Genomic DNA, 19,069 nt, shown 5'->3' with positions numbered 1-19,069 from the left:
ATGGCTCCACAAGTGTGAGCTCTAGGGAACAAAGTGGAAGCTGCATGGTGTTTTATGGCCTAGCCTCAGAAGTCATGTAGCACCATTTCCATATGACTCTATTGGTTGAAGCAGTTACAAGCCTGCTGAGTTTCAAGGAGAGGGGATATAGACCCCCACCATGGGAGAAATGTCAAGGAATTTGCAGCTGTGTCTTCTAACCACCTTAGGGTGAAGAATGGCCTCTGTAGCATGGTATATGTGGCCCTTCATGAACTGGCTCCTGCTGATCTCCTTCCTGCTCAACATTCCCAAACTCATTGCATTTTATGCTCCAAGGCTGTAGCCCTCCTTAGTAACTTACAACTCTTTAAGTAGTCTGAGCTCTTGTGAGCTTTTGGACTCCTTACTCCGTTTATAATGACCTGTCTTCATTTGACAAAAGCTTTTTCCCCTCTCAGAGATATATATTTTCAGACACAGAGCTTAAAATCTCAAATGTCAGCTGGTAGGATTTCAGGAAAAATAATAGAAAAGTAAAAAATAAAAATCAAGTTGTAGATCTATGTTGGGAGAGGAGGTTAACTTTCCAGGTAGTTCATATTGAGAGTGTGTACATAGCTCCTGAGGGTCATTTCTGCTTTCTGTGGCTTTCTTTAGCTAAGGCCAGAAATTTAAAAAAATCCCAATGGTTGTGGAGAGCTCTTCTCACCCACCCATCCACCCAATTAGAAAGAAGAACTTGTGGAGGGCAGGGGATATCACAAGAGAAAATGGCACACGAGGGTGTAATGTCTCAAGTAAGAGGCTTACTTTACACTTAATACTAGTATATTACTGTTCATAATACTATATGGTAAAATTATCATGTTATAAACATATATAAGATCTTATACGAAACTCTGAATGGATTGACACTTGATAATTCTCTTAAGTAGAGCACAGTAAAGCAGTAGTGGTTGGCTACATTCCATCAATTGTTTAAAATTCTTTTTGACTTTTTCTCCTGGTCTTCTGTTATCCTTTCTGCAGGTTGCTTCTTCAACCCTTACATTTTTCTGGTTTATAGTTTGCTTAGGTCTTGCTTCTGCATATGAATCCTTCCATAAGTTTTACCCAAAGTATCATGGGAGATATTTTTCTTCTTCTTTGGCTTGAGAGCTTTTGGCATTTTCATAGATAGTTTATAAAGATCATCCAATGCCAGGTGTGTCCTCCTCAGAACCAGATCCAATAAGGGTCTCATCTCCAATCCATGGTGTTCGGCAACCAGATTTCTTCAACAGCAGCTTATAGTTTTGAAAGTAAATCTTCCCATTTAGTGCAGTGAAGTGCAGAACATACTCCAGGCAGATATTTGATACTGTGGGGCCTCTGAACAAATCAATAAGAAGACTTTTTAGTCTTCTATGATCTTCTGTTACATCAGAATCATCACTAGCAAATATTAGCATGGGTTTTGTTCCCTCAGAACATTTACTGTTCTTAATGTCTTTTAGAGAGACAAAATTCTCAATACCTAGTTCAATGAGATCCAGCACATGGTAGTCATACATACGACCTATTACTAGATTATTTAGCCGCTTCTTCTTATAGGAGCCAAATATCAATAAAGAACAATCTGACTTCTTTGAAAAGAATTCCAGTGATGTCTGATCCTCAAAAGATCTTGTAATATTTTTCTTTTTATACAGTATACCATATGGTTTTTGCAGTGCACACACATCTTTAAGTATTTGCATCACTGTTGCATTTGCATTTCCCCCTTTAATCAGCATGGCATTTTTATTGTTTTCATTGAGTTTCGGCTCTCTCTTTTCAAGGAATCTCTTGGCTCTTTTCATTTTGAGCTTTACAACTTGATCCAGAGCGTCCATTGCTACTGCTACCTGCAACTCTATTTTTGACAAAATTCTATTCCCATTCAATACTCAGCTTAAGTGCTACTCCTTTTAGGAAGCTTTCTGTGAATCAGTCTAGGTTAGATTTTTTCCCAGGTAGTCAAATAATACTTATTACACAGTATTGTAACTGCTTGTTTAACAGCCTGCATCTCTCACTAAACTGAAAGTTGTTAGAGGATAAGACTATGTATTAGTCATCTCTTTCTCAGAATTTAACACAAGATTTGGCACCTGTCAATCACTCAATAGATGTTTATTGAATCCCTTACCCTCTCTGTGTCTCAGTTTCCTCATTTCTAAATTGAGCAGGTTGGTTAGCAATTGGGGGTTTATTTTAGGTGCGTTTGTCTCATTCCGTTACTAGGCATAGAATCGGAAAAAATTATGAAGTTAGGACTGGATTCAGCAAGAAAGAAGATGGTGATCCATTAGTGATGTCTGCCATGGGCATGGCAGAGGGAAGAGGTAGCATGTATGCTGTGCATTTAACATGCCTAGATTAGATCACCTCCAGGGCTTCTCCAGCCTTAAATGTCTATACGTAGTACTGTCTATATCACATTTATCTTGAATCCCACACTGTAAGAGCTGGGTGTCACTCATGGTGTCACTCAGTTTAATGTCTTCATTGCATGGATGAGAAAACTAAGACTCAGAGGGAATTGATTCACCTGGATGTCAGAACCTGAGTACAGGGACAGATCTAAATCAAATTAATTTGCACTTATCTAAGCCAAGCAGGAATAGAGGGTTACTATATAATAGATGCTAATCTCAGCTCAATATTAATTTTTCCCTTGCCTACTTCAAGGTGTCAGACAACTTGGCAATAGAACCCAAATTGGGCTTAAATCCTGGGCACAATCACTCACTAGCTGTGTGTTCTTGAGGGAATTACTTGACTTTTATAAATTTCAGTTTCCTTTTCTGTAAATTGTGGATAATATCTATTGTATAGGTGAGACAATATAGGGAGAGCACTTTTCATGTCTCTGGAACACAATAGAGTAGTATGGAAACGTGGGGACAATGTAGGGAGAGCACTTCTCACATTTCTGGAACACAGTAAGGACTCAAATGTTAGCTATTACTACTGGTAGTATTAGTATGGCCACCTCTGGTGTTATCACCAAGCTTTTTACCTAGCTTACTCCCTGGAGCTAGCACAGAGACCCAAACAGTGTGGGTTGCAAGGCTTGGGGCACTGGTTATTTGGACTCTCAGGAGGGACTTGGTACTTTGTTAAGGAAAATTTGAAGAATCCTATTTTCCCCAACCAAAAGGCTTTGAAACTGAATGCAGTGACAAACTGTGGCTTGCTCCTGGGAAATGTTTCTAGACCACTATCAGATCAGCTGCATTTTCAATCAGGATTTCTATAAAGGAGCAAGGGCAGCTCATCTAACAGGCCAGATGCTTGATCAGATCTAAGTAGTTTTGTCTTTGGGAAAGAGAAGGAAGAAATGGTAAAAGTCAATGGAAAACAATTGACTTCAGACAAATACATATCTATCTGTCTCAACCAGAGGGGACAGGATCAGAGTCTCCCAGTGTTTAGGGTTTTTCACTGAAAGTTGAATACTAATGAATTAAAGTGAGCTGACTATAAAGTTTAAAAAATAAATAGTTTGGGAAAAATCAATAGAAGGTGATTGTTGTAGAGGCCTGGCATAGCAGTGAGGACTTGGGGAGCAGTAGGGAATGGTTAGGTGTTAATCTAATATGGGGAGGGCTAATGCATGAAGCTCTCCAGGCAACAGTGACAAATGCACTTCTAATCATCTCCATATTAAATTTAGTATCAAGGAGAGGAGCACTTCTCTCTCTTCAGTTTCACAGGAATGTGATTAACACGGATATGAAAAAAGTTAAAGGAAACAGAATTTGATTTGAACTTCATAGACTATTTCAGTGTGAAAATTAAGATGTATTTGTAGGGTTTTAGTGGATAAATTTACAGGGATTCTAAATTGTGACTAAACCAATTCCATCTTGTATTTTTCTCCCTCCCCTTCCCGTTTCCTGGAGGTGTAAGTCTGCTGAGAATCAAGCAAAAGGAAGAAACAGCCAACCCAGCTGAGGGCGAGCCTTGCTGTGGTGGGGAGGAAAACCACTTTGGGAACATAGCAGCGTGAAGGATCTGAGGCTGGTTGTTGACAGGGGAAATGAATCCCTTGGTTGGCCCTGAACCCTTTATCAGCACAAGAATGGGCGCTCTGAATTTTGAATGAGAGAGCTGAACACAAGAAGGAGGTGCTGTACGGTGATTCTAAATCTGATGGTCAGCAGTTGGCTATAGTGCTGACACAGCTGCAATTCCACTGACAGTGGTCCGGGTGGGATGACTCTGAATTTTCATCTTCCTGCAGTCACTCTCTCTCACCTTCTAAGTAAAAGGTTTAGGATTCAAAGGCTGAGAATGTAAATGGCTGCCTATGGGCATGTGCACCTGGAAAGAACTCTTCCCACTGAACAGAGACACACCATCAGTGACAATCCCCAGAATGTGCTGCAGGGTTTGCATGCTAAGATTCTCTCTCTCAAGTTTCACAATTTGGGGGCATAGTGAAGGAAAAAAGGGGGAGAAGAAATCTGGGGCTCCTCCCGCTTTGACAGTGAAGGTGCCAGCAGCTTTCCCGCCTTACGTTTTGAACACTGGCTGTGCTTTATGGCTGTCAGGCTATGGTGTTTCAGGCTTACTTTTTATAAGAGGTTCCTTTTTGCAGTGTGCTTGCAAATTAATCCCCTTTAGGGATGGGCCTTCTTTGAACATGCTCTACCTTTAGTAAGTAATTTAAGGAACACAGACCGTTGGTCTGGCTACACATTAGAAAACAGTGTAATTAAAAGGATGGGTTTAATTGGGAAATTGACCCAGAGCTCAATTTAGCATCATCATCCAGGCCAGACAGGGTCAGGCTGACGTCAATGGGAGTCTGGCTGCCTCAGGAGTTGGGGACAGAGCTTGCTTGATTAAGGTGTTTCCTGGGAAATGAAATTAAGCCTAATGATTTTCAATGAAAGGGACTGCTAATTGGGAGGCAGTGCTGCTTAACTGGGATCATCTGCAGGTAATTAAAGGTTTCCTCCTGATGGCCTTCCCTGCTTATGACTCTGGGAGGTTAAGATAATGTGAGCGATACAGACGTCCTCAGCCCCCTGTGCAGAACCTCTCCCTTGACCCTCTGTCCAAGGCCACCCAACTAGGCCACCTTTCTAGTCCTTGGAAAATAGTGCTTAGAGTGATGTCTTCAGTAGACCCTCAGAAGCCTGGGTGAGTTTAGGTTTCTGGAGTGAAGCTGCTGCCAGGGAGTCTGTGAGGTCCCTGGAAAGGGGAGAAAAAGGCAATGAGGTTACATGGCACGCCAAGGAGGTGCCCTGTGTTTTGGACTTGACACCCTGACCTCCAAGACCTTTGTGTCATATAACTCTGGCTGAATGGGACTTAAGGTTGACAGTGTTATCTTCGGTAGAGATAGGTGTCTTGCCCCATGTGAGAAGGAAGTCCTAGTATAAAACACTCTGAATTAGGAGTTGAGAAAACTGATTTCTGGTTCCAAATTTACTACCAACTGGCATTGTGACTTTTTCTCTTTAAGCCCCAGTTTTCTCATCTGTAAAATGGGAATGGCTACACCTAACTATGGATTATGTAAATATCCTTTCATTCTAGGTATTGGGTAAGGCCTGGGGAAGGATAAAATTTTAATCTGTGTTTTAAGGAACTCAGTCTATAGTGGGGAAGACAGACCTGTAAACCAACAATTGCTATTTGGTGTCACAAGCCCTATAGGACAATAGAGGAACAGGTCAGTCATCAGAGAAGGCTTCAGAGAGAAGGGAACATGAAGCAAGATTTTTATGAGAATAAGTTTTATGACTGGATGAGGCAGTTGGCGAAAGCATGCCAGGCAGAGCAAACAGGGTGTGCAAAACAGGGGCATGCAGACCCTAGGGCACAGTCTGGGGATTGTCCCTGGTGGTGCATTTCTGCTGGGTGGGAAGGATATGCATTGTGAGGAAGAAGAAAAAGGGCAGTGGCGGTCACAGGCAACAAATCACAGAAGGCCATGTATGTTACTAAGGGAGCTTGCTTGGACTTTCTCTAATAGGCAGTACGTGGTCACTGAAGAGTGTTAAATATAGGAGTGACAGGTCAGGACTGAGTTTGAGAAAAGCTACTGATAGAAGCGTGCTCCCAGGCGGGGCACAGTGGCTCACACCTATAATCCCAGCATTGTGAGAGGCCGAGGCAGGCAGATCACCTGAAGTCAGGAGTTCAAGGCCAGTTTGGCCAACATGGTGAAACCCTGTCTCTACTAAAAATACAAAAATTAGTCGGGCATGGTGGCACATACCTATAGTCCCAGTTACTTGTGAGGCTGAGGCAGGAGAGTTGCTTGAACCTGGGAGGCAGAGGCTACAGTGAGCCGAGATTGTGCCACTGCACTCCAGCCTGGGCAACAGAGCAAGACTCCGCCTCAAAAAATAAATAAATAAATAAATAAAAATAAAAAGAAGTGTGCTCCCAATTTGGGAGCTGGATTGAAGGTGCAAGAGGCAGGGACACTGCCAGGAAAGTTCAGAAGGCAGGAGGTGAGTCCCTAAATTCAGGCAAAGGCAGTGAGAACAGAAAAGGGAACAATTTGAGTTTGTATCATGAGTTGCATTGTTTGCTCGTGTACATTTTTAAGCTTCTGAGAACCTGAAATCACAAGTCTCATTATATAGCCCCTTTGTTCACACTTCTTTACCTGCTGTAACCCCACACTCTGAAGAGAGAGGCTCCCCGGGATCTGACTTTCCAAAGGAAACTTTGATGAGGCTTTGGACTGCCCACCCAGTCTCGTCAGGTAAGAGGAATGAGATAGGACCAGAATTTGGGGCGTCTGGCCTCCCTAGGAGGCTTAGAAAAGAGAGCTCTGGCAACAGGCAGGAGTCCAGCCCAGCTCTTAAGTGTCAGTAGCTTTTGAAAAAACATGCGATGAAAAGCAGCCGAGACTGGAAGCACAAAGGGGAGCAGGAGCCTGGGTAATTGCAGCTTTCACTGAGACTGCAGTCTCATGTTCTCTCCTTTCAGACCTGGCAGTTTGGGTAATAGGCAGAGCATTCATGTTGCAATGGATAAGGTAGGGTCCCATTTCCAATTTTTTTGAAAAGCTGTTCCCAAGAGTTGGGTCACCTTAAAGACTCAGTATCAACTGTTGGTGCCAGTGCAGACTCTTGGGACTAAAGCTATTACCTTCTAACCCCATCAAAAAGCATCTTTAGTGTTGAAGTTTTTTGAAGTGTTCAGCTATGATTCTCTATAAAGTGCCTCTTTGAATAGCTCCTGTGCAGAGTATGAGTTAATGGGGCTGAGATAAGCTAGATGGGGGATTTCTTGCTTTTCCATCTGAAACCTTAACTGATCCAGCCCTCCTCTTCTTAACTCTTACAGCACTGACTATCCGTACCACCCCTCAGCAAAGAATGCCCTAGGCTGAGATTGAAATGTATATCTGTTGATGAAATACCTACAGCCAGTTGTGAGAGGTTATTAATCTCAATTAAATCTGATTATGACATGATTGGATTTGGGAAGAGACTGTCCAAGTCAAGCCTGGCCCCTCTTGATGTTTACCCAATGGCAGGATCATATCACACAGACTGGTGTCCATGTCGGACAGAAGGAGAGCCTCTGGCACCTCCAGGAAAGAGGGTCTGGATGCCGTGGATATTCAGGTCCCCAGCCACAGAAAGCTTCACAGATTGTAGTGGTCTAACTGCTGCTGGCTTCTTGGTGAGATGTGACATTCATTTTGGGGACTCTATTAATCATTACAATTATGGAATTATTACCTTGAAAAATGCCATTTTCATTACCTTCCCAGTAAGGATGTATTGGTAGAGGACTTGGTCCTCAGTGTTAAGCCAGAGGAACAAGCTGGCACCAGTAACTTCCCAGGTCCTGCTGAAGGCCAGGCAGATTCCTGAAAAGACAGGAGTTTGGCCTGACCTGGTGGGCTGCTAGGGGCTCCAGCTGTTGAAAACCACGGCTCAGCCTGCTGTTATCTTAGGGAACAATGAATGGGTCATTAGCTTGTGGGCCAGACAGGCTGGGCGAACTGTGCTAGCCTGGACTCAGAACTGCAGAGGGCTGGGGAGCCATTAGCTACTGAGTGCTAGAAAAATATTAACAGATGAATTCCTGCCTTTTTACAGAACATGTGTCTGAAAGTACAGGTGAAAAATAGGTCCAAGCTGAACAATAGACTTATGTGTTATAAGGGAGGCTGTTTTCAGATAATGGGAAAGATCACAAAAAATTTAACATATTTAAGCATTTAAACATAATTGATAATAGTGTGGTAATGTGTCATGTATGTTATTTTAAAAAATAAAACATACTTTTATTAAAGTAATATACGCTCATACATTAAAAACTCACAATGAGCGGTAGCAGTCAGGAGTCCTGCCTCTCATCTCTTTTCAGAACTGTCTCCAGGGTCCACTACTTTCAATACCTTTTTATTTTTTAAATTATATTTTAAGTTCTGGGGTACATGTGCAGATGATACAGGTTTGTTGCATAGGTATACAGAGAGGGGAACATCACACACCAAGGCCTGGGGGGTGGGGGGCTAGGGGAAGAATAGCAGGGGGTGGACAGACTGGGGAGGGATAGCATTAGGAGAAATACCTAATGTAGATGATGGGGTGATGGATGCAGCAAACTTTCAACACCTTTAATATTTCTTTAGAAACTTACCTCCATATTTGTAAATAATATGCAACTACTGCTATTTCTTGACTCATTCATTTTGGGCATTATTGAATTCTTGTTAGAGTGTGGGTGGGTTTAGGATGCTTACACACACCCTTCTATTCACTTTCTACCCCGCCTCACTGCCACTTCCCCATCTTCCAGTAAAATGACATAAGGTATTTTGGTTGAATTAGGAGTCTATGCTTGCATTGCTATGATGACAATTGTTCATTGAGAAGCCAGGTAAAGTACTGCAGTTGTTTTCGTTCTTTGAGAATTTTTAGTTTGGTTTTTATTTTCTAGAGTTACTGTCTTTTTCTTTCTATTTTTTACTCCCAGAACTTTTTTTACATACCTTTTTTTTTCACTTCTATCAATTTTTTTTTTTTTGCAAACTACATATCAATATTCTATAAATTCTATGTGGTTGTTTTCCTCTTAGAGTCCCCTTCCTTGGAAACTTCTATTTTCCTGCTTCTGACTGGGACTGATTGTTCTCTATGTGACAAGGTTTTGGCTGTGTGTCCCCACCCAAATCTCATCTTATAGCTCCCATAATTCCCATGTGTTGTGGGAGAGACCTGGCAGGAGATGATTGAATCTCCCGAGATCTGATGGTTTTAAAAACAAGAGTTTCTCTGCACGAGCTCTCTCTTTGCCTGCCCCCATCCATGTAAGACGTAACTTGCTCCTCCTTGCCTTCCACCATGATTGTGAGGCTTCCCCAGCCACGTGGAACTATAAGTCCAATTAACCCTCTTCTTTTGTAAATTTCCCAGTTTCAGGTATGTCTTAGCAGCAAGAAAATGGACTAAAGCACTAGGTCTTCATCACTTGGGAACACTGTAACTTTTCTGCTTTAGATTCTCTGCTTAAGTTTTTAGTTTGTTCAAGTTTAAAATGTTTCTGTTTACTCTGAATTGCAGAGAGGTGGGAAATGATAGTTTTGGTGCTTATAAAATCTCAGGTTTAAAAACTCACTCTAAAGCTGTGCCCCATTGTCTTCTTCATTCCATATCCAATTATCACACTTTCCTTGGTCTCCCTCTCTAGGAAAGTAGAAACTAGGCAAAAGTTTCAGGAAAAATTATCTTTGTCTTCCAAACCTTCCACTGATTTTTTTTTTTATTTGCATGATCTTATTTTTAATTTTCAAGTTCTTTCTTGAACTCTGTTCCCTTAAAAAAGATAGGATCCTATTCTGGTTTCTTGTATGCAGTATATTGTTTTTTATTAAAAATTTCAGCATTTACTTATCTTTATTAGTTCATTTTTTTTCTGGTTCTTTCCTTTTTTCCTGTTTTGTACTTTCTTTCATATTGGAGGGATTCCTCAAATGTTAAGTGATCCTGTTTGCTGTTAACATTTAACATTACGGTTTTTAAAGGCAGGTAGGGGTGTGTGTACATGTGTGTATGTGTATATGTGTAAGAGAGAGAGAGACTAGCCAATTACTAGGCTTCACTGTAGTAATATCAGGAAAATATAAGAATCTGGCCAGCTTTTCTACGGATAAAAATAATCTTGTCTGCAGCCTATGGGGAGAATGCCTGATTACCAGCTTTCTGGTAGTGGAGCGGAGGAATGGGGACTGCAGACTTTAAATTAACCTCTCTTTATCTCGAATATGCCTGATTTTTAGAGTCCAGAGTCTCTCTGATCTGATTTCTCCAAAGAATAAACCTTTGGTTTCCTTGGGAATGGGGTGGATGGAATTAGTCAACTGGCTATGTGGAAGTGGAGAGGAAATCTTGGAGCATAACACTTCTGTATGTCCACTGTCAGTAAGTCCTGTTTTCAGCATTGTGCCTCCCATTCCCAACCTCTGCCTGTTGTTGCATCTAGAACCTTAAGTCTTGAGCCTTTCTGGAAGGTGTGGAGGGAAGAAGTAGCTTATTTACTATAGTGATCTCCATTTTGTGGGCACATTGGCGGTAGCTTCCTCTGCCCTGCTGTGTAAGTTACCAACCCTCCATTTATTTGCTGTCTTCCTAGTTTGTAGACATTTTTCATTCACTGTTATCTCCTTTCTCACTCTCTTTTCCTTTGGTTATTTTATACTTAAAAATTAGTTTACTATCATTTTAGTGGGATTTTTCAGAGGGAGAAGAGACAAATGCTTGTGGTCAAAGTTTTTAAAAATACTTTTGTTCTTTTTCAAAATTAAACATGTAGTTGACTGGCTTAGGTCCAGCGAGTACTATTCTCCTTTTGTATCATGAAATAAATTTCATCTTTTTCTAAACTGTACAGTGTTTATATGCTGTTTTTCCTCTAGTAATAGGCCTTTGATTTTATCCCCCTATAATCTAATATTGAAGAATTTGTAAAAATAAGGAACAACACACAAATATAGTGAAGCTAACAAAACTGAACTGCTGTTTGGGGAACAAGGTCAGCCAGTAATAACTTGAAATATTTGTCTATTAGTTAGGAAAATCTGCCTTTGAAGAACAAAGAACAGATTAGAAATGACAATGTATGAGGTACAACAATTAGATGTGGACATTAAGGGCTGTTAGTAGACACAACAAATGAGGCTTCCTATTGTGCTTCTCCCCACCTGCTTTCACTTCTGGTGTGTCTACAGGACTCCAGCAACCCACTAGCTTGAGCTCTTTTCATCCTTCAGCACCCAGCCCAGACAGTTCCGCCAGTGAAAACCTCTCTTCAATCCTAGCAAGGCAAATTGCTCTGCAGATACTTTGCTCTTGCTTTCTTTTCCAGATTCTTATAGCGGTTTCCAAATGTCCTTCTGTAAACTGGTGCTCAGCTGTGATGAAATTTCACTGGTCTTTAGAACAATTAGAAAAATAAAGAAATGTAAACTGTGTATTTGTGTTCATTGTGGGTATACACATGGTGTGAAGTGCCAACTCTTTTTTTCTGGTGAGGAAAAGCCTTCATTATGAAACTGCCCTTTATTTTTATTCTTAGATAATAAGGAAATGTCTTTCACAAAATGGTGATGTTAGTAAATAGTAGACAGACAAATGTTTGCTTGGCAAAATAACAGGTTGTAAACATCAGAAACTAACCTCTGAGTTAGGAGACTAGAATGTCACATGGGAGCAGTAATTGCAGTAAACCATCTGATATTGTTTGGCTGTGTCCCTACCCGAATCTCATCTTGAATTGTAGCTCCCATCATCCCCATGTATCATGGGAGGGACCTGGTGGGAGGTAATTGAATTATGGGGACGGGTCTTTCCCATGCTGTTCTTATGAAGTGAGTAAGTCTCTTGCGATCTGATGGTTTTTTAAAAGGGCGGTTCCCTCCACATGCTCTCTTGCCTGCCACCATGTAAGATGTGCCTTTGCTCCTCTTTCACCTTCTGCCATGAATGTGAGGCCTCCCCAGCCATGTGGAACTGTGAATCCATTAACCTCTTTTTCTTTATAAATTATCCCATCTCGGGTATGTCTTTATTAGCAGCATGAGAAGAGACTAATACACCACACATGGACTTAGCTACATTCTTTGCACTTAGTCTTTGCTTTCTTACAGCAAATATCGCTGTCACAAATTCTCATTCCTATGCTGAGTGTGTAGGGTCTTTAGAAGACACTCAGCACACCCCTGGAAATTAATGGTTAACCGGTCACATTCCCTGGCTGCTGGGTTAAGCTTCTGGGCTTGCTTTCAAGGGTTAGCATTACTTGTATGGGACTCAGGTCTTGCTATTAATACCACTGTTGCATGTTCAGTGCTGAGGCACTTCCCTGCCTTTCCATTCCACCTGCAGCTTTCATAGGGAGGCCAGCCCCAGCTTGGCAGCATCCCAGGGACCAAAATTCTTCCAGTATATCCTCTTCCTTCCTTCTCAGCATAACCCACATCCTTCCCTTGCCTCTCCCACTTAGGGGAGCTCCTTAAGGGACCCTGTTTTATTCATCACCACATCTTGACTCTCTTCTGGCAATGAGCCAGATGCCTGGAATGCAGTAGGCACTCAGTCAATGTCTGTGGAATGAATAGTAAAGAATCATGCCTGGAAATTTCACAGTACATGTGATTTGCAGGTGCCTCCATGTGTTCATCATTTACTAGATAAAAACAAATGAACACTGAGAACTTTGTAAATCACAAATTCTAAGAAATTCATGGATAACCTTGTGTAAGAATTTCTTAAATTCTTAAAATTATGTGAAAAATCTTGTGTATGGTTGATGAATGTGCATTTTTCTGGGGAAAATAATTTTCATGACTACACCTTTAAAAAGTTAAGAACCATCGAAGAAAATGAGGCTTGGACCTATGCACAAATATGCCTGAATACACATTCTAAGATGGGAAGTGCTATATTGATACAAGAAATTGTTATTATTATCTTTGAGAGTCTTGCTTTGGGATACCTGACCTTCTGGCTCGACCACATTTTTGCTGTTGTTGTTGCCATCCTTTCTTGGAAACTCTATAGCTTTGGGGTCTAGCATTTACCACTGGAAATGAAGCCTGGAATTTTAGAGTCAGAGTCACCAAGCTTACTACATGAACCTAAAGCTCCAGGTGACTCAGAAAGATTTTTAGGTTAATAACTAACTGGATTGGATAGAGTGTTTTGTTTCACAAACATGATCATAATTTGCTCTTATTTACTTTTAAATTATAAATGATTATTCAGTAGTTTTTCCTCCTTTTTAAATGGGCTCTTGAAAACATTGCTTTAATAAAATATAAAACTTAAAAGCAGCTGTGGTGTTGGTATGTAATGACTCAAGTATAATTAAGAGTCATAATTATCCCCAATTAGCATTTGGAATGCCAAAGTAGGAGCCCCAATCAGCTCAATGTGCACAGGAGAATCCGACGTGAAACAGGGACAGGGCATGGGGTGGGGAGGGGTTGATTTAGGGATCCCTAAGCATCAAATTGAAGAGGGTTGGTCGTGGAATGGGACATCTAGGAATTGATTCGTCATGGGTGGGGGGATTGTGGAGGAAAGGAAGGTCCCAGCTTTCTCTGGTTTAAGGAGAAAAGAAAGCCTTGCTCAAGGGAAGGTGCTTCTGACAAATGTTTTCCTTGAGTTCTGAGCCTTAATTACTCCAGATCAGACAGACACCCTGGAAGAACTTCCTGCCCTTATGAAAATGTAAGTTACTTGAGGACATATCGAGGGCCAGAAAGCCCATCCTCTATAGCCCACAGGGACTCCATGACCTGGTGTAATCTCCAAGGCTGCCAGCCTTTCCCACTCCCACAATTTTGTGCTGCCTTACCCTCACCTGCTTTCCCCAAGACTCCACTAGAAACCTTTGCTTTCCCCACCTTCTTTTCACAGTTAATATGACAAGGGTTCTGCATTCCCATGGCCCTTGGGCATCCCATGGTCCCAAGGGAGTAGGAAGCCTTTTTACCTACCCGTCCTTCCTCTAGGAAACTTGGTGTAGATCAGAAAGTGTGGTGGTGATTTCCCACCTCCGCTCTGGTTATGAGTCTCCCTAAAAACAAGGGAGCCTGCAGAACCTTTCCCTGCTATTAGCTCATGAATGAACCCAATCTATGACTTGATGACATGGAACTAACAGGGGCAGCAACGACTTTAATGCTTGTATAATTTGGCTTGTGAGGATGGACCTGCCAATGTTGTTATTTCCCTTGAGCGCTGCTCCTAGATGACGATGGTGCCTGGGCCAGGGTGGAGCAGGAGGAGGTCTGAGGAATGGCATGCCTTGCAGACCTGTCAGCTTGGAGTGCAGGCACATGTCGCAGAGCCATGGTGGGATATGGCTGGAAAGGTCTCTTACAACCAGCTTACAGTAGTGGACTTTGACACTTGGGTTTTATTTACCAATGTGGGTTAGTACGGGCTCACTGGAGGATTGTGAATAAAGGAGAGACCTGGCTGGAGTTGGGCTTTGGAAGACTTGTCAGGCATCCTGTTTAGGGGTGTTGATAGATGCGAGGAGCCTGGAAGCAGGGAGATGTACTGTTCATCCAGAGAACACTGTTCAGTCCAGAGAATGGTGGTGATGAACTGGGAAAGGCTGGCCGTGGGAATGGCACGGGAGGGCTGTGGTCCGATGGGTCTATGGGCAGGGTGTGGGGAATAGCAATAGAGGAGCCCATATGTCTGGCAAGATGGCACAGGGGAGTAAGGAGGAGGGGGCCAGGCAGAAATGTCAGGGTTGGGATATTTTGAACTTAGGTAATTGGAGGGATTAAAAGAGGGAGAGAGGGATATGAGACTATTTGGGAATGAGAAGAGGAAGAGACTGAATTTGGGGTAAGTCATATTGTTTGAAAGAAATGGAAATGTCCAACCAGCATGAGAGTATGGGAGCTGGGTTGGAGCATCTGGGTTGGGGGAGAGCAGAGTGAAAATGCAAGAGGACGAGGATCGAGTCCCTTGGGGGTGGTGCCTGTGTGAACCCAGGGCCAGAAAAGAGCCGGGGAAAAACAACTCTACTGGCAAAGCTGATGGCTTTCTTGGGACCTTCATCCTTAAGGACTGGAGCAGCTCGGGTTGGGTCTGTGGACTCACTGTGACTCTGGTCTGTTGAAGGTATAAAAGGAGGCTCCCATGCTGGTTAGTCATCTCTGACCCCAGAACTGGGCAGATCTGAATTCTAATCCCATTGTACACTTCTAGCTGTACAACATTGACTAACTTATTTAACCTTCTGGATGTCAATTTTCTTATCTGTAAATTAGGACCTGCCTCATAGGTCTTGCAGCAAATATTTACTGAGCACCTTTGGTGCGCTAAGCGTGGTGGGTTTACAGAGATAAGATGTGACACATCTCTGCCTTCAAGCCATTCATCACCTAGAGGAGAGAGAGACAGAAAGCCAAATACAATAAAATGTAGTAGGTGCTACAGAGCCTGGACCAGGGAGGGTTAGGAACTTGTGGAAGGTTCATTAAAACTGGATTGTGTATGTGTGTGTGTGTGTGTGTGTGTGTGTGTGTGTGTATGCGCCTGTCTGTGTGTTGGGGGTGGGACAGGAAGTTTCCTGGAGGGAATGTTGCAGATAGTTTGAAGATTGAGTAGGAGTGAGGCTGAGTGATTCTCAACTGTGGCTGCCCATGAGGAACCACCTGTGAGTCAGGGCTCCACCTTGACCAGTTAAATCAGGATCTCAGTGTGGGGGTGGGGGTGGGTTGGATAGGGCCCAGGCATTGGTATAATATTAAGGCATCTCGTGATTCTCATGTGCAGCTAAGATGGAAAACAACTGAATTAGCCAAAGGGGGAATGGAGAAGAGAAAGGGAATCCTACCAGAAAGAGTGGTGTGTGTGAAATCTCAGAGGGGCGAGAGGAAAAGTTTCAGAGGGACTGCAGAAATTCAATTAGAATATGGTTTTACAAACTGGAGTTCATGGTTTGTTAGTGAGTCATGAAACTGATTTGGCATGTCATGACCTGCTTTAAAAATCAAACAGAACAAATGGAATTGAAAATATCAGGGCACATGGTGCATAGTAAAGATCAGTTTCCAGAAACTTTTGCTTCACAAACACATGCGGGTGTGTGACCTGAGCCCTGCAAAACGTACCTCTTGCCCCGAGCACAGTCACAGACTTTGGAGAACGCCGGCTCAGCTGGATAGAGTGCCGAAGTTGGGTGGTGATGGGGAGGTAATGAGAACTGGGCTGTGAAAGGCACTTGGGCTCTGTCCCTAGGAGAGCGGGGAGCCTTGATGGGTTTTTAACAGACAGCAACGAGGTCACCTCTGCATTTCAGAGCAGTCCCTCACCTACAGCGCAGCCTGGAGGAGGAAGAGAGGCTGTGGCTGTGGTGATGACTCCAAGGGAGATGATCAGGTGTGACTGGCAATAGCTCAGGGAAGGAGTGGAGGGGACACAAAAGGAGGACACTGGGGCTGATGGATGGACCTTGACCTCTGCCCTCATCTTTCCCTTATTCTTCTTATTATTATTTGAGACAGAGACTTGCTCTGTCACCCAGGCTGGAGCGCGGTGGTGCAATCTCGGCTCACGGCAACCTCCACCTCCTGGGTTCCAGTGATTCTCCTGCCACAGCCTCCCAAGTAGCTGGGATTACAGGTGATCATCACCATGCCCAGCTAAGTTTTGTATTTTTGTAGAGATGGGGTTTCACCAGGTTGGCCAGGCTAGTCTTGAACTCCTGACCTCAAGTGATCTGCCTGCCTTGGCCTCCCAAAGTGCTGGGATTATAGGCATAAGCCACCAAGCCCAGTTCATCTTTCCCTTATTGTTTCTTCTGTGGCAAGTCCCTTGATCTCTAGCCAAGGTGCAGACAGTCCTTCTGGCCAATCACAAGGGCTTGATTCAGGACCTTGGTAGCATTTTTTCTCTCAGCTCTTTACCCACTTTCTGTCTCCATCTGGGGAGCTCAGCATCACTTCAATGATTCAAGCAGGAGGGAGAAAAACCTCCGAATCTTTCTTTAAGTGAAGGCTTTTGGGGGGGGCTTCCTGCTCCCCTAGATGCAAAAATAGCAGAACAGATGTAACTAATGCTTTACGAGAAAATTTTCTTTGAGCTGATATCAAACATAAATGTTGGGCCCTGATGGGGATGTTCAGAAAGTTCTAGGTTGGAAATACTCATTTTATCTCATCTAAGGATGGGTGCTCTGTGGACTTCCTCTTATCAGCAGGATTTGTGCCTTTGTGGCGCTAGAGGCTCAGATGAGGGGTGGGAGCAGTCAAGCTACAGCCTTCCTCTGTCTCTCTCCTAGGCTATGTACTGGTGATAGAAAGAAGAGTAACAGGCAGCACCTACTATGAGCACGCTTGTGGGGAGTGAGTAGCACCGCCAGCCACTATGAGCCACCTGCTATAGCCCCCCACCCCCGGGCCACCCTGGCCCCCTTGCTGTTCCTACCACACCCACTCCTGCCTTAGGGCTTTCATTTCTGGTCTTCCCTCTGCTTGGAATAGTCCTCCCTCAGATCTGCACAAATGTCTGTGCTCACATGCCACCCTTCCTGCAGGTGGCCTTTTCTGACCACCAAGATAGATTTTTCTTCCAATTATTTTTAAAATTTGAGTCAGGGTCTTGCTCTGTTGCCCAGGCTGGAGTGTAGCAGTGTGTCCATGGTTCTCTGCAGCCTCAAACTCCTGGGTTCAAGCAATTTTCTCACTTTAGGCTCCTGAGTAGCTAAGACTAAGGGTATGTGCCACCATGCCTGGCTAATTAATTTTTTTTTTCTGTAGAAATGAGATCACACTATGTTACCCAGGCTGATCTGGAACTCCTAGCTTCCCAAAGTGTTGGGATTACAGGCGTGAGCCACCGTGCTCAGCCTCTTCCAGAACTTTTTTGCTCTCACCCTGCTTTAGTTTTCTTTAATTGTCCCGATCCCTACCTGAAACAATCCATTTGTTAGTTTTTGGTGGCCTTTTCCCTCAACTAGTGGGCGAGTTCCTTGAGGGCAGGGACCATATCTGTCCAGGTCTGCCTCGTTCACTGCTGTGTCCTTTGTGCTGGAACATGTGAACCTGTAGTGCATGTGGCCCGAGGCAACTGATGCTGAATAAATATTTCTTTAATGAATGATGGTAGATGTGGGCATCATTGATGGACTGACACCCAACCATGTGTGAAACCCCCTGCTTGCTGGTGAAGGAGGTTTGGGAAGCTTGGGTCATCTCCTGGGGCTCTTGTGGGAGACAGCCGCTTGCAGTGTGACACCGCGTGGTTTCGTACCCAAGCACCTTTCCCTGGGGCTGTGATATGGCTTGATTCTTGGTCCCCACCCACATCTCATCTCCAATTGTAATCCCCATAATCTCCATGTGTCGAGGGAGGGACCTGGTGGGAGGTGACTGGATCATGGGGTGGTTCTCCCCATGCTGTTCTTGTCATAGTGAGTTTTCATGAGGCCTGATGGTTTTATGCTCTTTATCCTCCTTCACATGCTCTCTCTCACCTGCCGCCATGTAAGACGGGCCTGCTTTCCCTCTGCCGTGAAGCCTCCACAGGCATGCGGAACTGTGAGTCAATTAAACCTCTTTTCTTTATAAATTACCCAGTCTCAGGCAGTTCTTTATAGCAGACTAATACAGGCTGGGACTCTGCTCAGAAGGCACCCTACTCCCCTTGGGGGCTTCCAGATGGGGTTCAGCGGTTTGTCCTTCAAGACTGACAGTAGGGGTCCAGGTCCATGCTGAAATCAATACATAAGTTATGTCCGAATAGGCACTGTGGTTTTGTAAGCACATATACCACCAGGCCCAGATCTGGGACTCAGCTGTACCCCACTCCTTGCTCCTGGAGCCTGTGTTGCAGCCTCCTTCACATGTGTTCTCAAGGCCTTCCTCCTCTGCACTGAGGCTGGAATCTCCACTTCCTTTCTTTGTTCCCTTTGTCATCCTTTCAGCTGGATTTGAGACTGATGGGAGTTTCAGTCAGGTCACAAACTCAGAGGTTTCATGCGTCTCATTTTCTGTAAATCTGAGTCCCCATCCTACAAGGCTGGCAGAAACTTGGGCTCAGTCATTCTT

The 19,069-nt window shown here is 43.6% G+C and overlaps 1 pseudogene; it reads right to left on the bottom strand.

Annotated features, from left to right (window-relative positions):
* Positions 1 to 952: 952 nt before the first annotated feature.
* Positions 953 to 1,856, bottom strand: LOC105705898 (ribosome production factor 2 homolog; annotated as a pseudogene).
* Positions 1,857 to 19,069: the final 17,213 nt, after the last annotated feature.

This window comes from Aotus nancymaae, unplaced genomic scaffold (assembly GCF_030222135.1).
Source record: "Aotus nancymaae isolate 86718 unplaced genomic scaffold, 86718_ANA_hifiasm-v0.15.2.pri h1tg000064l_1, whole genome shotgun sequence".
In the NCBI taxonomy this organism is placed as follows: Eukaryota; Metazoa; Chordata; class Mammalia; order Primates; family Aotidae; genus Aotus; species Aotus nancymaae.
Note: the sequence above shows the minus strand (reverse complement) of the source record. Positions and strands in the feature narration are given on the sequence as shown.